At 40.7% G+C, this 23,300-nt stretch overlaps 1 long non-coding RNA gene across 1 annotated transcript; it reads left to right on the top strand.

The window, feature by feature from the left end:
• Positions 1-8,204: 8,204 nt before the first annotated feature.
• Positions 8,205-22,077, top strand: LOC128929257 (uncharacterized). The gene is made up of 3 exons (XR_008475422.2): positions 8,205-8,483; positions 15,710-15,827; positions 20,610-22,077. It is a non-coding gene; the product is annotated as an uncharacterized LOC128929257 (long non-coding RNA).
• The last annotated feature ends 1,223 nt before the right edge of the window (positions 22,078-23,300 follow it).

Raw genomic sequence — 23,300 nt, 5'->3', positions numbered from 1 at the left:
CATCCTAACGCCAAAATTGAAAGTGCTAGAGGAGCAAGATCAAAAAAACTCAAAACCCAGCAGAATACAAGAAATAACTAAGATCAGAGCTGAACTGAAGGAGATTAAGACACAAAAAACCCTTCAAAAAAATCAATAAATCCAAGAGCTGGTTTTTTGAAAAGATCAACAAAATAGACCACTAGCCAGATTGATTAAAAAGAAAAGAGAGAACAACCAAATAGATGCAATAAAAAATGATAAAAGGGAAATCACCACAGATTCCACAGAAATTCAAACAATCATCAACGAATATTACAAACAACTCTATGCACATAAAGTAGTAAACCTTGAATAAATGGATAAATTCTTGGTCTCCTGTGTCCTTTCAAGTCTAAACCAGGAGGAAGCTGAAACAATGAGTAAACCAATAACAAGGTCAGAAGTCAAGGCAGCAATTAAGAGCCTACCACACAAAAAATGCTTAGGTGCCAACGGGTTCACAGCCGAATTCTACCAGACACACAAAGAGGAGCTGGTACCATTCCTTCTGAAACTATTCCAAATAATCCAAAAAGAAGGAATCCTTCCCAAATCATTTTATGAGACCAATGTCATCCTGATACCAAAACCATGCAGAGACCAGAAAAGAAAAGAAAACTTCAGGCAAATATCCATGATGAACATAGATGCAAAAACCTTCAATAAAATATTGGCAAGCCGAATGCAACAGCAAATCAAAAAACTTATTCATCATGATCAAGTAGGATTCGTCCCGGGGATTCAAGGCTGGTTCAACATACGCAAGTCTATCAACATAATTCACCACATAAACAGAACCAAAAACAAAAACCACGTGATCATCTCAATTGTTGCAGAGAAGGCATTTGACAAAATTCAACAGCCCTTTATGCTAAAAACCCTCAATAAACTCAGTATCGATGGAACGTATCTCAAAGTAATAAAAGCTGTTTATGACAAACCAACAGCCAATATCATACTGAATGGGCAAAACTGGAAGCATTCCCTTTGAAATCCGGCACTAGACAAGGATGCCCTCTTTCACCACTCCTATTCAATATAGCACTGGAAGTTCTAGTCATAGCAATCAGGCAAGAAAAAGAAATAAAGGGTATTCAAATAGGAAAGGTGGAAGCCAAATTGTCTCTATTTGCAGACGACATGATAGTATACCTAGAAGACCCCATCACCTCAACCCAAAAACTCCTGAAACTGATAAGCAACTTCAGCAAAGTCTCAGGATATAAAATCAATGTGCAAATATCACAAGCCTTCCTCTACACCAATAACAGACTTAAAGAAAGCCAAATCAAGAACTAACTGTCATTCACAATTGCTGCAAAAAGAATAAAATGCCTTCGAATACAACTCACAAGAAACGTACGGGACCTCTTCAAGGAGAACTACAAACCACTGCTCAACGAAATCAGAGAGGACACAAACAGATGGAGAAACATTCCATGTTCATGGTTAGGAAGAATTCATATCATGAAAATGGCAATACTGCCAAAAGTAATTTACAGAGTCAACGCTATACCCATTAAGCTACCATTGACTTCCTTCACAGAACTGGAAAAAACCACCATGAACTTCATATGGAACCAAAAGAGAGCCCGCATAGCCAAGTCAATTCTAAGCAAAAAGAACGCAGTGGGAGGCATCACACTACCGGATTTCAACCTATACTACCAGGCTACAGTAATCAAAACAGCATGGTACTGGTACCAAAACAGAGATATAGACCAATGGAACAAAACAGAGGCATCGGAGGCCACACAACATATCTACAGCCATACAATCTTTGATCAACCTGACAAAAACAAGCAATGGGGAAAGGATTCCCTGTTTATCAAATGATGTTGGGAAAACTGGCTAGCCATGTGCAGAAAGCAGAAACTGGACCCCTTCCTGACACCTTACACTAAAATTAACTGCAGATGGATGAAAGCCTTAAACATAAGACCTGGCACCATAAAAACCCTAGAAGGAAATCTAGGCAAAACCATTCAGGACATAGGAGTAGGCAAGGACTTCATGAACAGAACACCAAAAGCATTGGCAACAAAAGCCAAAATAGACAAATGGGACCTAATGAAACTCCACAGCTTCTGCACAGCAAAAGAAACAGTCACTAGATTGAATCGGCAACCAACAGAATGGGAAAAAATTTTTGCAATTTACCCATCTGGCAAATGGCTGATATCCAGGATTTACAAAGAACTCAAACAGATTTACAGGAAAAAAACAAACAAGCCCATTCAAAATTGGGCAAAGGATATGAACAGGCACTTTACGAAAGAAGACATATATGAGGCCAACAATCATATGAGAAAATGCTCATCGTCACTGGTCATCAGGGAGATGCAAATCAAAACCACATTGGGATACCATCTCACGCCAGTTAGAATGGCGATCATTAAAAAATCTGGAGACAACAGATGCAGGAGAGGATGTGGAGAAAAAGGAACACTTTTACACTGTTGGTGGGAGTGTAAATTAGTTCAACCATTGTGGAAGACAGTGTGGCGATTCCTCAAGGCCTTAGAAATAGAAATTCCATTTGACCCAGCAATCCCATTACTGGGTATATATCCAAGGGACTATAAATTGTTCTACTATAAGGACACATGTACACGAATGTTCATTGCAGCACTGTTTACAATAGCAAAGACCTGGAATCAACCCAAATGCCCATTGATAATAGACTGGATTGGAAAAATGTGGCACATATACACCATGGAATATTATGCAGCAATCAGAAATGATGAGTTTGTGTCGTTTGTAGGGACATGGATGAATCTGGAGAACGTCATCCTCAGCAAACTGACACAAGAACAGAAAATGAAACACCGCATATTCTCGCTCATAGGTGGGTGATGAAAAATGAGAACACATGGACACAGGGAGGGGAGTACTAAACACTGGGGTCTATTGAGGGGAAAAGGGGAGGGCCAGTGGGAGGGGGAGGTGGGGAGGGATAGCCTGGGGAGAAATGCCAAATGTGGGTGAAGGTGAGAAAGGAAGCAAAACACACTGCCATGTGTGTACCTATGCAACTGTCTTGCATGTTCTGCACATGTACCCTAAAACCTAAAATGCAATAAAAAATTTTTAAAAAATGGCAAAAAAAGAAAATATAAAGTCCTAGAAAGGCATATTGCAAGTGTCTGTTTCAAAATGGAAGGTTAGAAAGTATTTATACTTGAATACCCTCAAAAACCTAAACATTATCAAAATAATTACAGAAAACTGAGTCATTTACTAAGGATAATTCAAATTTTTTTAATAAATTAGACAAGCTAGCACATGCATTTTGCCACACAGAATAATCAACTAAAATTCAGTAATCTTTGATGAAGTAACTTACACACATTTTGCATTAATATACAATTAAAACATAAACATTGATGTCACATAATTTTATATAATTTTTTATACTAGATTATGTACTCATACTTAGTATGTCCACGTGTGATATGTGTATAAAATTTTTGTTGATTCAAACATGTATCTCTTTTTACTAGGTGACAGTTTTTAGAGAAAAGTCATGGAGTTTTAGAATTAAAATCTACTCAGTGTTCTTTGCAATCTTTTGTGGGTATCCAAGAAGGGTCAGACCCTTTGTATGTTTTAAGGAGAGAAAGAACAATTAATTAGCAAATTCCAATATGTTACCAGCACTAAAGCTAAGATAGGGTGGATAACCTGGTGACAAGATACTCCTGAGGGCCTGATGGCTTCCTTTTATATCCTGATAGGTATCATTATGATACATACAGAAGGAAGCCAGACATTTTTAGGCTAGACTGCACATGGCATGTTAAACCAATAATCCTCTCTTGTGTTTCTCATAAATCATTTTCAAAGTAAAAACTGCATTTGGAGTCTATTTACTGATCATGTATGTGTCACTATATTAATAATTCAGCTAAATAACCAGTCTCTTGGATTAGAATTTATAAAGTAGCAATATTTCTTCTAGGGTTTTTAGATACTAAGAAAGCATGGGCTTATTAGATTTCTAGTGATCTAATCATGTGCACAACATAAGGAATCGTTCCACATGCATATATAGAGGATTGTACCACTTGAGACAGATAATATGTACTTGGTTCATTATAGAGCTTGCAGGATTCTGTACCACCTAATAAATAATGGAGTTTTTCACATTTGTTTTCAGTATTTGCTTGTTCCAAATGTACAAGCAAAGGTACCTCATCCTTTATGAGGTAAACTTTCAAATGTACAAGATAAACTTTTAAATGGCTTGATTACAAACTTTAATTATATTGACACTGATCTCAGAATATCTTCTCTTTTAAATGCAACATACCAAGAACTCAATAAAGCTATACAGAATCTTCACTTGCCAGCTCTGCTGGTGACATAAACAAAATAAAGAATATATATAGTGATACAGTGAAAGAGTTAACCCCGTATTGTTTCTACTTTACATTTGATTTTTAAAAGGCAATTAACATCTCTTATCTATAAATTATTCATAAAGAACCTTATGATTCCTCTTAATCATATCATTTAAATTTGTATGTTTTAAAGAAAAATACAAATTTAGGTCATGACCTTGCAAATAGCCTAAGCAACCTTCTTCTCTCCATTTAATCTGTTCTCATTAGGGGCAAATAAATAAGACTTTCCGGTGTCTATAACATGTCAGAATTCAAATTCTAAAATATAAACATTGTGTTTTTAGGTAAAGCCCTCTGTGGCAGTGTTTTGGCTTTGGGCGACGGCCCCCCTCTCCCGGGGATCGTCGTCACTGTCCAGCAATTACAGGAGTTCAGCAGGACGAAACCAGGCTGAGGAAAGCTGCAGAAAAGCTTCAGGGATGCCCAGGGCGATCCACAAGTATCCCAAGGGTACTTCAGGTCTGCTTAGATGCTGTGGAGGATGCGTCTCCTTGAAAGCTGGAAAGCTGTCCCTGCTGGGAATTCCAGCTACTGCCAGCCTGTGTGCTGAGGGCTGCTCTCTCCCTGAGGGGCTATTCAGCAGACAGCAGAACCCCACAGCCTCAGGAGTGGTCTGCGACTGTTGGATGTCTCCGTGTGTCTTTGTCTCTGTGTGTGTGTGTGTGTTTGTTTGTGTCTGTGTGTGTGTCTGTGTGTGTCTGTCTATGTGTCTCCATGTGTATCTTTCTGCGTGTTTACATCTGTCTGTTCAAGTTGTGTATGCTGGACATAATTGTGGCCAGTGCACTCCATCCCGGTTGCTCTGTAGTCTGTCTACCTTCTGGTGTTTGTGCATCCTCAGCAGCTTAGGGGCTGTGTGGCCCCACCTTCTTTGTGTTGCTCCTGGTTTCTGAAGCCTTAGTGTAGTGGGGGTCTTGCTCCCACCCGCAGCCCTCCTAATCACCTGCCCATCCCAAGGGGCCGGATCACTCCTGCAGAAAGTAGACGAGCACAGCACAGCAGAAACCATACTCTTCCATGGGCCCTTGGCCCTGCCACACATGTAGGACTGCTACTGTCCTCAGGTCCTTTTCAGGGACTCCAGTGTTGGTGGGTTTCTAGGTTAGGATTCTTGTTGAGGAGACTGATTTTCATTCCTGTGTCACAGAGAACCTGAAATTCTGTATTTTGTGTAGGTTCTCAAGATGACAGTGCTTATGGGTCATGATTGATATTTCCAGGGGTAAGTCTCACTATTGTTCTTTGGAAGTCATTACTGTAGATTTAGCATCTGCATTTAAGGGCCTCTTCTGGATATTGTCTTCACTTTTCTTCCTGATTTCGTGAGACAATTCAAATACATTGATGGGCAAAATAGACGGAAACAGAGGCATAGTTCCTAATCTCCCTTTTCTTCAATTACTCGTGTAGTGGACTGTTCGCTTCTTCAGGTACAGATTAAATGGTCTGCAGTTAGCCATGGGATGAAATCACAGTGGGCTTGCTATGAGGAAGAATTGAAATGACAATAAGGTAAGACAACGTTAATAGATTTGTAGTATCATGTGATGTGTTAAGAATGATTTGGTACCTTCTCTGGCTTGGGAATGATCCTTGATCTCAGCCATCCAGGTAATTCTGGGGAGCAGTGCCCGCTTTCTCTTCCACTTTCTAAGGAACAGTGGTCTGCATGTTGGAATGGCAACATCTACACAGAAGGTGTGCTGTGATGGGTGGAGGTTTCTAACGTATTGGCCACAAACACGCAGGTACTTAGTTCTTTTAAACACCTGTAAACGTTAATTGGCGTGGTAAATGTCATCTAAACTATAGGATGTGAATTGTAGCTGAATTACTTTACAGGGATCCTCTCTCTGGCATTCTAAGTGCTTTTACCTTAACTATGACTTTGGAGCTGTGAGACCTTTTCCTTCTGCTCTTCTGCTGCTGCTGCTGAAAAATTCTCTCTTTTCATAAAGACAAATGCACCTGCCTACCTGTGAGCAAAGTATGCATGTAGGACGATCCCAGGTTTCGCATTTCACCTGTAGAAGTCAAACCTGACAAGCTAGGCAAACTGACACGCTCTGAGTAAATGCTAATCACGGACATTTATAAAGTACATATAAAGTACATTTCATCTGTTACTTTGTATTTCCCATGGCATCAATGGTCACCACATATAGGGGTCCCATAAATTATGAGTGGTAAGTAGATATTTTCTCAAGAGCCTAACAAATGCAACCATGTTTGACAGAGGAAACGTATCTTTTCCTTAAGCAAAAACTCTATATCATCTGCAATTTCCATGCTGTTTTTTTTTTTTTTGTTGTTGTTGTTGTTGTTGTTGTTGTTGTTCTTGTTGTAGTTTTCCCAGAGAAGCAGAGGAGGAAAACAGAGCTTCGTTCCTGAGGGAAGAAGCATGAGATTGGAAGAAGTTATGCACCTTTCCTCAGCCTTACCTTTGAGACAATTTATTTCTGAAAATTGTTTTTTTTATATATCCTTATCCTGTTTTCTTCTGTTATCTTTTCTTAGCCCGTTGATGGCAGGAAAGAGTTGCCAGAGAGAGAAGACAAAGTGGGTCTGTGCTGCACAGGAAGATCCCAAGGCTGAAGATGAGATCTTAATGTGCAACTTGCAAGGGAACCGGAGACAATGAAACTCCGTTCAGGTAAGTTCGATGCTCTAAGCTTGTGTGGAGGGGATGAAGATTCCATGGTTAGGATTTGCTCATCACAGCAAAGTTGTAAAACCAAACGGTAGGGTAGGACCTTTTTTAAGATGTGATTTAGTAAAAACAGTCCTTCAGAAACCGATTTCACCCACTGATTCACCTCCCACACACGGATACTCACTGGACTTAGGTGTTCATAAGAGTGGGAATCTGCATTTTTAACACCGGCAATTATTTTTCTCTCGACAGGTCAAGTTCACAAGGGGTCTCTGTATAGAGGCTATCATAGCAATTTTGAAGAAAACGCTTGGCAGCAAGATGATGAAGTTTTCTGTCAAAACGATAAAGTGACTAAATCCGTGAGCGTGTTTTGCTTGACGTTCGTGGGAGTCCTCAGCGGCAAGTCTGGATATCCATTTAGGGATTTGGCTTCGCACCAGAAAGCTTCTGAGATGCTGTCTGCACCCAATCTGCCCCCAGTGGAGGCCAGATGCAGTTGTTGCCTTTTCTACTTCACGCTGTGCTTGCCACAGGTTTTCCTTTCTTGCCGCCTTCTTCGGACAGCAGTGATGAGAAGCAGGGGTCCCTGGGCTTGCAGAGCAGTTCAGGACTCCTTGGTGGGTGGCCCAGGTCCAAGGAGGAGCAGTCAGCTCTGGGAGGTAGGGAACATTCGCCGACACCTTGCCAGAGGGTCTCAGGCATCATTCTGTGGTCCAGAAACCCCCATCACACGTCAGCAGACTGAATCTGCAGCCCCGTGGGACCCGATCCCTAACCATGCCGTCCGATCTGGAATCTACGGGGGAGAGTAGTCCGGAACGCCCACCTCACGGTGTGAAGCGCCCTCCCCCTTCAGAGGACCCGAACAGGAAAGCCGGTTCAGAGAGCGACTGAAGTCAGGACGATCGGGCTCCTGCCCTGCTTGTGGTACGCAGCCTCCTTCCCAGGGGCCGCCTCGGACACCTCCGCCAGCATTTGCCCGCGCCACTGCTGCCGGCCGGTTGCGGAGCGCGGACATTGTGGCTGGCCAGCCGGGCACGCCAATGCGCATGCGCAAGCGGCGGGTGACAAGCGCGAGAGCCCACCCGGGGCTCACGTCACAATGACCGCCCCCGTGGCCTGTGGACCCGCCATCTCAGCGGCTTGGCCAGGCAGGGGCCCTCCTTCGCAGTTCTTCGGCGTTGGGCGACGGCTCCCCTCTCTTGGGGATCGTCGTCAGAGTCCCAAGATTTCAGGAGTAGGGCAGGGCGGAGCTTTTTCCTCATCCCGGCTGAGGAAAGCTGCAGAGGAGCTTCAGGGATGCCAAGCGAGATCTCCAAGGAGTCCCAGGATAATTCAGGCCGGCTCAGACGCTGTGGGCGATGTGTCTCCTTGAAAGCCTTCCCTGCTTGGAATTCCAGGTACCGCCAACCTCTGTGCTGGGGGCTGCTCTCTCCCCGTCAGAGAGCAGAGCCCCGCAGCCTCAGGAGCTGTCTGCGACTGTTGGATGTCTCCGTGTGTCTTTGCTTCTGTGTGTGTGTGTGTGTGTGTGTGTGTGTGTGTGTGTCTATGTGTGTTCATGTGTATCTTTCTGCGTGTTTATGTTTGTGTGTTCAAGTCGTGTAGGCTGGACATAAGTGTGGCCAGTGCACTCCAGCCCGGTTGCTTTGTAGTCTGTCTACTTTCTGGTGGATGTGCGTCCTCAGCAGCTTAGGGGTTATGGGTCCCCGCCTTCTTTGTGTTGCTCCTGGTTTCTGACGCCCTAGTGTAGTGGGGGTCTGGCTCCCACCCGCAAATCTCCTAATCACCTGCCCATCTCGAGGGGGCTGGTCACTCCTGCAGAAAGCAGTCAAGCGCAGCACAGCGGAAACTATACTTTTCCATGGGTCCTTGGTTTTGCCGCACATGTAGGGCTGGTAGTGTCCTCAGGTCCCCTTCAGGGACTACAGTGTTAGGTTTCCTAGTTAGGATTCTTGATAGGAAAGCAGATTTTCATTTCTGTGTCAGAGAGAGCCTGAGATTCTGTATTTTGAGTAGGTTCTCGAGATGACAGTGCTTATGGGTCATGATTGACATCTCCAGGAGCAAGTATCAGTATTTTTCTTTGTAAGTCATTACCGTAGATGCAGCATCTGCATTTAAGGGCCTCTTCTGGATATTGTCTTCCTTGTGTTAACTGTGAGTCTAATCTTCTCTAATTTCTGCTTGGAGATATCGTCTGGCCCTGTATTCTCATGAGTCAGTTGGTAAGTTTGTGGATATGCTATAATTACTATCATCTAGTTCTTACACTTCTACTAAAATCTTTTACTCCTTGCTTCTGCTCTTTCTCTTTTCAGTTGAGGAAGAGTGTAAATTGCAATTTGGATGATGTCTTCCTCTGTAAGGTCATTCTCATAATTTCTTTATGGTTCTAATACTAAAATTCAACTCCCTTTTTATGAGCAAAAAAGTCCTCCTTGATCTGCCTCTCCACCTCCTTCTCTCCACTTGTTCATGGAGCTAATTCCAGCCCTGTGCTCCTCTTTTACTGCTCTTCAAGTAAACCAAATCCTTTCCTGACAGTGACTTTACACATGCCTTTGTGCTGCCTGGCTCTTCTCACCAATCCTGCCTTATACTCCACCACCATTCTTCCGGGCTTCAGGCAACCTCCAGCCAGCTGTATCACCTCTCACCATTTCAGTTCACATCGTCCTGTTTCATTACTTTAATGATATCATCATTGCAGCCTGAAATTTTACCTTCTCTTCATTGGTTTATTCATTTCCATCTATCTCTCTTAAACTATGCCCCCAATTAAAATGGTGGTTCCATGAGAGAAGAGACCTGACATGAGTAGTAACTTAAACCACACCTGACAATCGGAGGTGCTAAATACCTCCCTACGGAACCACAATGAAAGGAGATGAGAGGTTCTCCTAAGCTTTCTCAATTTTATTCTAACAGTAAGCCTAAGCCCTAGCTTGTGTTAATTGTGAGTCAAATCTTCTCTAATTTCTGCTTGGAGATATCGTCTGGCCCTGTATTCTCATACATGTTCCTGCTTTGGGACCCTGTGAGATTATTAATGCAGACTTCTGAGAGCCTGGAAAAAATACACACACATGCAAGCATATGCACACACACACATTTATTCAGAGCTACTGACAAAGAAAAAGTAGATAAAGCATCTCTTGTAGCCAAAATCTGGATGAACTCCATGAAGGTTTCACTAGTTAACAACAATAAAGAAATAAAACTGTTTCATTCAGGATACTTTCATAGTGCCCAGTGGCCTCAAGTGCTGGTAAGTATTTTCAGGTAGAAGAAAAAATTACCTGTTTCTTCTGTCAAATTTGAGATCAAGCGCTACCCTCACTACCCTCTATAAATTCACAAGCACAATGCACTTGTAGTCATTGGGGAATATGCTTTCCTGGTTCATCATGGTTTTCTTTTCTTTCTGAATCAAGTACACCCCCCTTTAGAGATAGACAACCAGGAAAAGTGGCTATTCTATCTGACTCAACTCACTCTGCCTCAATTAATAAAAGGAGATATGAACACTGACCACAGCTGGGTCAATTCAATGCTCTCTCCTAGGGAATTTGTAGTTAGGGGGTCATTCTGTTATTTACATTTGTATTTAAGCAATAACTTTGCTGTGTTCCCATTATGTGTCAGGTATTATTCTAAATAAGTTTTAGCTCTCAGGAAACTTAGATTCTAGTGTGGGAAGGTGCATACAGTAAATGAGGAACAAAAAAAATAAGACAATTTATGATCAGGGCTTGGAATTGTTGTGGCCAGATCTTTGGAAGACATAGCATGTGAGGTAAAATGCAGTTGACATAAAATACTCAGGAGTGGAGATCATGGGAAGGCATTTCCAAGGGATTTTGTACAAAGTGCAAAGTCAGGGGTGAGGCAAACCTGATGGGCTACATTTCTAAAGAGAAGTTGAAGGGGGGGACTGCTGTCCATAGTGCCAAAGCCTTTCCTGGTCTTTGCTTCACTGGCCATCCAGCTGATCTTCCTTCTCTGGAATCCTCTAGAATCTATGAAATATTTTTAAGCTACATTTTCCCTCTGTGCTTAACTGAGTTTAAACTGGGTTTCTGTTCTTTGCAGAAGGATATATTAGGCTATCCCTTGTTCCCATATTTCTATGACAACAGCTCACCATAAAATATCTAAAAATGGTAAAAACATGCAAAATAAGGACAGACAACAGAAATTCAGCTGCTGCAACTAAGCAGTTAAAAGCCAAGAAAATGAAAGAATTAACCAAGCTTGAGTGTGAGAACATTTCATGAAGAGAGGGGGCTTCAGGAAGAATGAAGGATGCTTTTTACTTTTTGGTCCTTTTTGCAGGGGGATGAAGCTCAGAATAACTTGAGGTCTCTATAAGGAGAACATCACTGTTTACAAAGCAAAGATAAACTAGCATCACTACAACAACTTCATATAGCTTATAATCTGAGAAAAGCTCCAGAGTCCCTGACCCTAAAAGCTAAGTAGCTCAAAGATACCTAATAGGTTTTATTTTATGAGACAACTACCTGTTTGCCTCACCCCTGACTGAATCATTTGCAATGACTAAATAATTGTTATCAACAAGATTCTGAAGTCTAATTCAGTTTATCAGTGAAAATCTTTTAGTGATGTGTGTCATATATGTTAGACTGGAAGAATCAGTGGTATGCTTCTTATTCACTTTCTCTGTTATACAGAAATTAACTACTTTCCTTCCTGTATTTTAACAGATGAGATTTTTTTCCTATCAATTATATAAGAACCACTGCACATATGGTGACTCAGAAAGCTCTCCTCTGGGAGCCAGGCATGGTGGCTCATACCTGTAATCTTAGCACTTTGGGAGGCTGAGGTGGGCACATCATTTGAGCTCAGGAGTTCAAGACAGGCCTGGGCAACATGTTGAAACCCCATCACTACTAAAAATACAAAAAAATTAGCCAGACATGGTGTGTTCCTATAGTTCCAGCTACTCGGGAGGCTGATGTATGAGAATCATTTGAGCCTGGGAGGTGGAGGTGGCAGTGAGCCGAGATCATGGCACTGCACTCCAGCCTGGGTCAGCAGAGCAAGACTCCATTTCAAAAAAAGAAAAAAGGGAAAAAAATTTAAAAAATTAAAAAGAAAGTTCTTATTTAGGGAGTGCTTTTCTATTACTAGCCTAACCAAAATGTAAAAGCATTCTAAAAATCTCAGGGAGCCCTAATTAACTCTTGCCACTTACTCACAAAACTAATAGAAGGTAGGGAAAAGTATAAACAAAGGAGTTTGGAGAGGGCAGAGAAGGATGGCATGGAATTTCTTTTATTGAATCTGGTACTTCACTCATTCCATTCTGGTACTCCATCAGTTCTCATGACCATGCTCACAGGGACATGGCCGTTTCCCTATTTAACATCCAGAGAGACTGTGGCTATGCAAGGTTCAAAGACTTTCACAAGCCCATCCACCTGACACATGGCAAGGAATGAGCCAAAGTCTATCTTCAAATCCCTGGTCATTCCTTGATAGCAGGGGGTCAGTAAGCCACAGCCCGTAGACCAATTCAGCCTCACTGACTGTGGTTGAAAACATTTACTGGAATGCAGCAACATTAAATTGCTTTTGCATTGCCTAGAATGGCTTTTTCTTTACAACTGCAAAGTGAAGTAGTTGTGATACAGACTGTATGGTCCATGAGCCTCAAATATTTATTACCTGACCCTTTGCAGGAAACGTTTGCCAACCAATGCTTTATGGCATTGTGATGAGCTTTAAACATAAAATCCTAAATCTGACACATGCTTCTTTTTAACCCTGATACTTAAAATAAACTTTCCCTGTGGTAATATTTTGCCTAAATATTTTCACCTTGAAGCCAATGTTCTGGGCGGTTTTTTTTTTCTATCATAATAACTCACAATAGAAATGGAGCAGGGGAGTACAGAGGAAGATAATTTTCCCCAAGTAAATCTTTTGCAATCCTTTCTAATACCACTCACCTTTTACAGAAAAGGGAAGTCAACAGTGTTACTATCCTTAGTGTCATCTCATTTATCAGCCCATAAAGTACTATGCAATAAAATCAAAGGGCCCTACCCGATAAATCCATACTAGTGCATAAACATGGTGTATACTTTCTAAAAACATGTCTTTAGAATGTAGAGCTTCACCTTGTCATGCATCTGCTAAGAAGAGGGACCCACCATTAGGAGTCAGACTTCCAGAGACCCTGTTCCTTTCTTGTGTGTGGTATCTGTAACTTACTTAACCTCTCTAAGTCTCAGGCTTTTTTTTTTCTGTTTTTGTTTTTTGTTTTGTTGTTGTTGTTTTTGCTTTGTTTTTGAGATGAAGTCTGGAGGTCTTCATTTTTGAGATGAAGTCTGTTTTTGTTTTTGAGATGAAGTCCAGGCTGGAGTACCATGGTGCAGTCTTGGCTCACTGCAACTCCCACCTCCCAGGCTCAAGCGGTTCTCTTGCCTCAGCCTCCTGAGTAGCTGAGATTACAGGCGCCCACCACCACACCCAGCTGATTTTTGGTATTATTAGTATAGACGGAGTTTCACCATGTTGGCCAGGCTGATCTTGAAATCCTGACCTTGTGATCTACCTGCCTCAGCCTCTCAAAGCACTGGGATTACAGGCCTGAGGCAGTTCTCCTGGCCAAGCTTCAGTTTTCTATCCAAGAAATGGGAATAATTATAGTACCTCCCTTGTAGTATTACATAAGGACATAAAGAGTTAATACAGGTAAAATGCATTTAAAAAATGGTCTGAAATACAGTAAATGCTATATAAAAATTGCTACTGTTCTTTGGATACTATTATTACATTATAATACTAGTGCTGCAAGGTAGAAAATGGCTAACACACTATTCACTATGGATACGAGGGCTGTTGCAGACAAAACAAAATATATTTTCTCTAAGAGCAGCAGGACCTGTTCAAAATATCTTGGGAGGGCTGGGCACCATGGCTGATATGTGTAATCCCAGGACTTTGGAAGTCTAAGGTGGGCAGATACTTGAGGTCAGGAGTTCAAGATCAGCCTGGCAAACACGGTGAAACCCCATCTCTACTAAAAATAAAAGAATTATCTGGGTGTGGTGGCAGATGTGTGTTATCCCAGCTATTCAGGAGGCTGAGGCAGGAGAATTGCTTGAACCCAGGAGGAGGAAGCTGCAGTGAGCCAAGACCATGACACTGAATTCCAGACTCAGTGACAGAGTGAGACTCCATCTCAAAAAAAAAAAAAAAAAAAACAATCTGGGGAGACTGAATTTCTTTTTGGAGTTCTATATAGAAATAAAGGACAATGCATCTCTAATAAATTCATTTTGTTGCTGTAGGAATCACCCCCTATATGGTGAGCTTGGTACTTGAGAAACAAAGGAACAGAAAACCATGGTCCATATTAAATTTAAAATGTCTGACAAAATGGAAAGGCCAACACCTAGCAGATAGGTCCAATGACACACATAATTAAATGGTCTAAGCTCGGCAAATCTTCCCACGGATGTTGGTGAATCGTAAATCAGTTCAAGAGGAGGCCAGACAAATTGTAGAGACTGAACAAATCATTGAGAGAGATGGAAGGCAGAGAAAATTATCCTCCAAAGAGATTTTTAGAATTATGTTCTCTTAGGTAAGGGGAGAGGGGTGCTTTGAGAATGTCTGAACATAGAATCTCTTTCCACTTCCAATGGACATGAACTCTGAAAGCAAGAATAATTTAAGTGCTTTCTTTTTTGAAAAAAGAAAAAGGTTAAGGATCCTTCCATATAGATAACAATGTATTGTTTTATCCCAACCTCCTACCCCAAATACATAGAAAAATTAACCCTTCTGGATCTCAAGTAAACTAGGATCTGATAAAAAAAAAAGTTGAACTTTGTACATTAATTATGGATCGGATTAAAGCAACAGCCCTAAAAATAAAAGCAGAACTATTCTTCCTGTGGCAGCTCTGTTAGTTAGTTTATCACCCACCATATGTGCTGCCACCAAAAATTATAATGGGCCAGCATTGTTAACCATAAACAGAGAGACTTGATTATTATTTACGGTCTTGTTAACCACATCAGTGAAGCCAACCAAACTGGGTCGGTGCAGGAAGTAAAGAAGTATGTTCCTTAGGCATAACTTGCAGAATAACAGGTGAAACCCAATGGTTCCCCTGTGATCAGAGCACATTTGGTCAGTATAATGTGCATGACTTTTTAAGAAAGAAATATATCCTGAAGTTTGGCATGTGATTAATGCAACTGATAGTGACCTTTAACATGGAGTCAAAGGATATAACAAAATAAAAGGTGTCTAACCCAGTCTAAAGAGTAGTTTCCTTTCAGATTTCAATTACTTAGGTCACTGGCTAAATTCTGGTGATATAAACAAAAATATACCCATAAATATAATGCAGATAGGTTCTTTGCCATGCACACATCACATTGTACAGTATTGATTATCAATCAAATGCATTGATTGACTCAATCTATGAAAGCATTAAAAAATTTAGTGTTTATCCATATCCAATTTTTATCTCCTTGTGAGAACATGGGAAGACTGTGTTTGCCATCTCCTTGCAAATAGCTACGCCCAAATTATTAGTGACCCGGTCATTTAGTTACTAATACGAGAGATTTTACTCTAGGTTTTTCTCAGCGACATCAGTCAAGAAGGCTGTGTGTTCATGAAACTAAAGCTACAGGTTGATAGAGCCTCGAACAAACTGAATCACCAAGTCACTATGTGGAGGAAACGACATGGAGGTAATCATGGTGGGTTTTACATGAGCAAGAAACAAACCTGCTTTTCATTTCTTTTTTTTTACTTGTTTGTTGTTAATTGTTGTTGCTGTCACTGAGATCCTGGGGGTTATTTGTAACAGACGCATGTCCTGACATGTAATGACTTTCTGCATGTATCTGTACAATAGTACAAATGTACATGGCTGACCTTGACTCTGAGAGGTTCTGCAACAACAGGTCAGAAGAGAGGAACCCGAGCATGGGTGTGTTGTGTTTGCTCCCCAGTTGATCATGTGAGCCTACCTACAAAGAGAGAAACTATGCTACAACAGGAACTGGCAAAACCACAACCCACAGGCCAAATCCTGTTTGCTTTTGTAAATAAAGTTTTATCAGAATACAGCCATGCTCATTCATGTATGCATTGTCCATGGGGGTTTTGAGCTGCAATAGAAGACTTGAGGAGGTGCAGCAGAGACCGTTAGACCTGCAAAATCTAAAATATTTACAATCTGGCTCTTCACAGAAAAGGTTTGCTGACCCCTGTCCTGGAGTTTTGTGAAAGCGCCCTACTTCCTGGTACAATCTAGTTAATAATGTAATTTGCTCAGATAGGTGGCATCACGGCGAGCAACCTTTTCTACAAAGGTAGCTACTGTGAAAACACACCTCAAAATGAGACACAAGGCAGAAAACCATTCAAAGCATCTCTGACCCACTTCTTTTTTTATTCTTTAATTTTTTATTGATACACAATATCTGTACCCCTTTACAGTGTGCTTGTGGTATTTTGTTACATGCACAGAATGTGTAAGGATCAAGTTTGGGTTTTCAGGTTGCCCATCACCTCCAGCATTTCTCATTCTTCTGTGTTGGAAACACTACTTGTTCCTCTCATCCTCAGCTCTTGAGGCCTTGAAGGCTTTTTGCTTGTTTGCTTGTAGAACTGATACTTTTGAACTTGGTGCTATCTATGGACATCGATCTAGACAAGGAGCACAAATTTCCTCTTTGATTGGAAGCAGTGGTATTCTCCCTGTTCTCCACATGGTGAAAACTACTCCTGGGCAAAAAAAAAATGTATGCCAGTCAGAAAAGTGTCATGTTCTTTGCACAGTTTTACAATGCTAAATGGAGAGGTCTCCAAACCAGCTTTTTGTGATAGGCAACGTCTGAATTTATTTGCAGTCTTGGGTGGTTTCTGAATGTTGTGCTCATTTGTGGGGTAGTGAGTTTTTATTTTTCTGTTGAAAACTACCTTATAAATGAATCACTGAAGAGATACTCTGAAATTCTGAGATTAGAGGCATTTAAATGGAAGGTGTTTTTAAAACTTTCCTCTCCCCCACCATCCTGGCTTCTCTTTGTCCTATTACATTTCTTTATTTTTTCATTACATTTATTACCATAAATGTTTTGTGCATATTTTTATAGGTAAGTATGTATTTAATTTATATGTGTAGTGTCTGTCTTACCTTGGCTAGGATGCAGGCAGGAATATCACATTAATGTGTTAATTATTTTATTCTAAGTACATAGAACAAGGATTGGAAATCATTTCCAGTAAAGAGCCAAATATTAAATATTTCAGGCTTTGTGGCCCATATAGTCTCTGTCACTACTCGTCTGTGCTGTTGCAGCACAAAGACAGCCATAATCGACACGTAAGTGAAGGGGTGTGGCTCTGTTCCAACATAATTGCATTTACAAAAACAAGACAAGGGCTGGATTGTTCCAGAGCGCTATAGTTTGCTGACATAATACATACCTTATACACATAACAGATACCTCATATATATCTATTATACAAATGAATGAATACCTTAACTGTGTGTGGTCAAATTATAGTCAGAAAGTACACACCATATGGCAGGCATTCTTCCCAGTGCCAAAGATGTAAAATCAAGTATAACATAAAATTGATAAACGCTAAAGAAATTCCACTTCTATTTGTATGCCCAAACAACCTGAAAACAGGGATTCAAACAGATACTTGTACACTGATGTTCATTGCTACATTTTTCGCAATACCCAAAAGGTGAAAACAACTGAAATGTCTGTCAATATATACTTACAATGGAATATTTTTCAGCCCTAAGATGTAATGAAGCTTTAACATATGTTACAATATGGATTGAACATGGAAAACATTATGCTAAGTGAAATAAGCCGGCAATAAAAGGATGAATATTAAAAAAAAAGAAAGAAACGTAGTGGTGCTAAGCACTTACATGCATTATCTCATTTAATCCCACCCACGATTTTAAGAACCAAGTATTATCATGAATCCCATTTTACAGTTTAGTTAACCAAAGCTTCACATGGTTAAGGAGCTTGCCCCAAAATCACACACACAGCATGTAGCAGTGCGATTCCAACCAGAGAAATTCAATTAAAAGCACATGCTCCTAACAACACCAGTGGTCTGTGAGTGGAGACCACTGTTGGCTGAGGTCCATGTGGGTGATGTGTCATAATGAACTGACATTCACATCGACTTCAGGCTAAGTGCATACCTCCCAGATAGTTAGGTTTCTGCATTTAGAGCTTTCCAGGCTTAAAAATCTGTGCAGCAGAGGAACTGGTGTCTGTTTCTTTGGGCCTTTATATGCTCAGAGGGCTAACGTAAGAGCCTGGAGTCCTTTCAACTCCTCTAAAGAGTGACCTTTTCCTAGAGAGCACAGATTACTGCAACCCAGCTGAGAAACATGTGCAGAGACTTGCTTTATTCTGAGAAAGAGAGAGCAAGATATTTAATCAAAAGATAAAAGAAATAATGCCAACTACCATGTGGCTAGAAGAGGTAATCTCGGGAAGCTTGAGCTAACAGGGTAATATGTGGCTTTCAAGCTGCACACTGGAAGCACACAGCTGTTAGGGTGGATGATGCATCCAAACTCTACCTTCCAAAGTGTGCCTTATGCATGAACGAGATCGTTTGCCTATAAGCTCTATGTCCCCACCCACAGCTTGCTGCCACAACCAGCCCATAGGCTCCATGAATATAACCAAGCAGGGAAAGGGCTCAGTTTCCTGTCACACATTCCTGAATCCACATAAGAAAAAGAAACTCTTTCTCCCACTTCAGCCCCCTGCCCATTCCTTTGCTGACTTATAACAGAAAGGGAATTATGAGTAGTAATGTAAGATTCCTCAAGACTCACTGAGAACCATTTCACAGGCAAACAAGGTTATTTCATTAAAAGATCATGCACCTTGTTCTCACAAGTGGGAGCCAAATAAAGAGAACTCATGGACAGAGGAACAACACACACTGGTGCCTGTTGGTGGGTGGGTGGAAGGAGGGAGAGTATTAGGAAAAACAGCTAATGCATGCTGGGCTTAATACATGGGTGATGGGTAGATAGGTCAAGGAAACCACCATGGCACACATTTACCTATGTAACAAATATGCACATCCTGCACATGTATCCCAGAACTAAAAACAAAAAATAAGTAAACAAAAAGATCATGCACCTGAAAAGATGTTCAACATCATTAGACATCAGGAAAATGCAAATTAAAACCATGATGATGAGATATTACATACCCACAAGAATGGCAGTAATACAAAAGACAGATAGGCAATGTGAACAGTTGTCAAGGATGTGGCACAACTGGGATGCGTGTCTGCTCCTGGGGGAGATATCCAATGATGCAATCGCTTTGGAAAAACACTTCAGTGCTTTCTTTTTTTTTTGAGATGGAATCTCACTCAGCCACCCAGGCTGATATGTGCAATGGCATGATGTCGGCTCACTGCAACCTCTACCTCTTAGGTTCAAGCGATTCTCCTGCCTTAGCCTCTGGGGTAGCTGGGATTACAGGAACTCACCGCCATGCCCAGCTAGTTTTGTATTTTTAGTAGAGATGGGGTTTCACCATCTTGGCCTCCTGACCTCAAGTGGTGCATCTGCCAAGGCCTCCCAAAGTGCTGGCATTACAGGCATGAACCACTGTGTCCAGCCAGCTTAGTGGCTTCTTAAGCTCAAGTTCAACTTACTATACAACCCAGTAATTCCACTACTAAGTATCTACCCAAGAAAAGTGAAAGCATAGGTTCACCTAAGAACTTGGAAACAAGTGTTCACAGCAATAGTCTACATAATAGTTTAAATACAGAAACAATCCAAGCATCCATCAAGGAACGGATAAATGTATACACAAAATATGGTACATCCACGTCATGGAATATTACTCAATAATAAAGAAAGTAGTCATATATACATCCACATGGATGAACCTCAAAAACTTTCTGCTAAGTTAAAGAAGCCAGACACAGATCACACACTGTGTGGATTTATTTCTATGACATATCCAGGAAAGGCAAATCCAGAGCTTAAATCACAATACAGCATTTAACGCAAAACAGATTCTCAATAAATATTTGTTTAAAGAATATACTCTAACCAGGTCACTGTGATAGACTGAACTCTCTCTTGGAAGACCAAAATGTTTCCCTTTCATTCCATTTCTCAGTGTCACCCAGGGTGGGACATGTTTTGCTCTCGTCCTCAACTCTTAGAGAAGCCGCTGAGCATTATAGGTAATTTAACTTGTATCATATAATACAACATCACAGTATTATGTGACAACAGTTATATGACATTGGGCTAAAGAATATTACTGTATTCAATTTTATGATGCTTTGTGCTGTAGTGGGACTTCACTGTAGATGACGCTATGGAATTAGTTTCTTTATAGATGATTAAAATTTAAAAAGTCCTAAATGTGTTCCACCCTCCTGGAGCCATTCTCAGTCTTAACTACCACCTCGTGATATCTTTACTGCTCTTTTTCTAGTTTTCCTGAAAACTGCATTTGAAGTGTAAAAGCAGTATGCACTACTGTAATTGAGATGACAAATGCTGAAATACAAGGAAGGAAGCAAGAAATAAGAGACAAAATGGATTCTGAGAGAAAAAAATATTGCCAGTCAAATGGAACTCATTTTCACACAAAACATTTGAAATCAGTGCCTCCCTTTCAGAGTCACTGAATGCACAGATGTATACATGTAGCCTGTTGTTTCTGAATTTTGTTTTACAACATTAAAGTGAATGGTGTCTGGAAAGACATGTGTTTTTGATGGTGGCACTCAGCATCAGCTATTAGTTTCTTCAAATTATGGTTTCTAAATGCATGGTAGGTCTGACCACGTTTTCAGAGTCTGTGGTGGAATTTGAAATAAAAGAGGGAGGAGAAAAGGAGTGATTTTTTCTTTAATTTTATGTAAATAATAAAATAGTTGTGTGATTTTTGTTGTAACCCAAGAAAACAAGATTTTATGAACTACAAATAATAACAACTGAACCCTAGTTTTATTCTGAACTCATATTATTTTCTACTTGTTGGATATCAAAATGTTATTCCTACCAGGAAACTCAAGGGAAAACAGATATGTGGTAGTTTCCCTTTGTTTGTTTTGCAATTCTTTTACATGAAAACTATATTGAGGGGGGAAATTTTAGTTTTTTAGTTAACTGCTCTAAGATATTCAAGTCTTTTGCTTGGAACTTCATGGCAGGTCAGTTTTAAATGGAGGGAGATAATCATCTCCCCATGTTCTCTAAACCTTCACTGCAGAAGGCACTGCACCAGCTGCTTAACTGTACACTGGGAAGCCAATCTTTACTTTGAAAGGCCAAGACTGATGCCTTTGTGTCTGCCACTCGGGTCCCCACACAGGTGAACCCATCCTTGTATGTCAAGATCCTCTTCTGTCTCCTGCTTTCAGCCTTGTGCTGCCTCCATTGGTATAACTGCATGATGTGTGTTCCCAGTAACTCAGAGAGAGTTTTTTTTTCTTTATTTTCCCCAATGTGAAAGAAACAACAGGGATGCTAATTACACTTAATGGAACTTGGCACAATTTCTCAGGAGGTAGTGCTAATTTGCAGAAGGTAGCACTTCAGATTTGCTGATAAAAGGCTGGGGATCAAAAGGTGGCTGTGGGAGACAGAGAACTATGTATTTTTCATCCACCACTGCCTTGGTGAGAATAACAATGTCTTCCACACTATAAACACACTAGTGGGAAGATTTACTTTTATGATATACTTTATTAGGAAAATGTGTAGTGCATTGAGGAGTAAAAAGAGAGAAACTGCTGGACATGTATGTGAAAAGAGAAGTTTTTCTGACGGGATTTGGAAACCCTATGGTGGTAAATTTATTGTGGGGTATTTAGATTTTAGGTAATACAAGAAAATATGGAATTATTGGTTAATGCCAATGCACTTTAAGTCCAAGATGCAGAATTCTAGAAGTAAAAGGTCATTTATAACTTATCTAATTTGGATGTTTCACTTTACAGATGAGAATGTTAAAGCACATCCATCATTTTTTTTGAATTGCCCTTTATTATGTGAATTATGACAAAACTGGAAGCAAAGGCCAGCCTCTTCATGAATGTTGAATTCTTCCTACTACACTACAGGGCTTCCAAGACAGGCTCACACCCTGTGCCCACATCTCCTCTCTGGATATTGTTCTACCTGGGGACACAGCCTCCCATAAATGGTACTCATCAGCAGAGATGTGTCTCCATAATCAGCCCACTTTAAGCTATATGTTAAGCTAAATTTTACAGAGAAAAAAAGAAACAAGCCAAGCCAAAATTCAAAGGACCTGGGAACTTTGATGAAGGATAGAGACAGATTGATAATGAGTTACTATAGTTCTAAAGCTTAGCTGCTCAGAAAACACTAGCTGATCATTTCCATTTTAAATAAACCCATTTGCAATGGCCCTTCTGGTATGGTGAAGTAAATGGAAATGGCCCCTTCTATATTATTGATAAAGACACCAGGGTTCAGAATGGAAAGAGAGAAAATTATGTTCTAAACACTGAGGTGGCCTCTTGGCCACAGTTCTACCCCTTGTGCTGAATTTCGTGTCATATAAAGATTCACTTTGAAAGAAATCGCTTTCTATAATCCTGCAATCTACTTCGAAAGTTAAGGCACACATACATAAAGCAATCAGAGAACAGACAAAACAGGGATAAACTGACATTAGTGATGGCAGAAATTTATTAAGAACACACTATGTGCCAGGCCTGGCATGGTGGCTCATGCCTGTATTCTCAGCACTTTGGGATGCCAAGGCGGATGGATCACATGGTCAAGAGATTGAGACCACCCGTCTCTACTAAAAATACAACAAAATTTGCTGGGCTTGGTGGTGCATGCCTGTAATCCCAGTTACTTGGGAGGCTGAGGGAGGAGAATCACTTGAGCCAGGGAGGCAGAAGTTGCAGTGAGCCCAGGTCATGCCACTGGACAGAACAAGACTCCATCTCAAAAAAAAAAAAAAAAGAACATACTATGTGTCAAGAGCTGAGCTAAGCATTTTCTCACTGAATCCTTACAGCAAACTGGGATGTACAATGACACTGCTGTTCTCATCACAGGGAAGAGGAAATTGGGGTTTCATGGTCTTTAAGCTGCTTTCCCAAGAGCACAGTTCATGGAGGGTTAGACCTGCTAGGAG

This window comes from Callithrix jacchus, chromosome 12 (assembly GCF_049354715.1).
Source record: "Callithrix jacchus isolate 240 chromosome 12, calJac240_pri, whole genome shotgun sequence".
In the NCBI taxonomy this organism is placed as follows: Eukaryota; Metazoa; Chordata; class Mammalia; order Primates; family Cebidae; genus Callithrix; species Callithrix jacchus.
The sequence above is the reverse complement of the archived record's forward strand: the minus strand, read 5'-3'. Positions and strand labels throughout refer to the sequence as shown.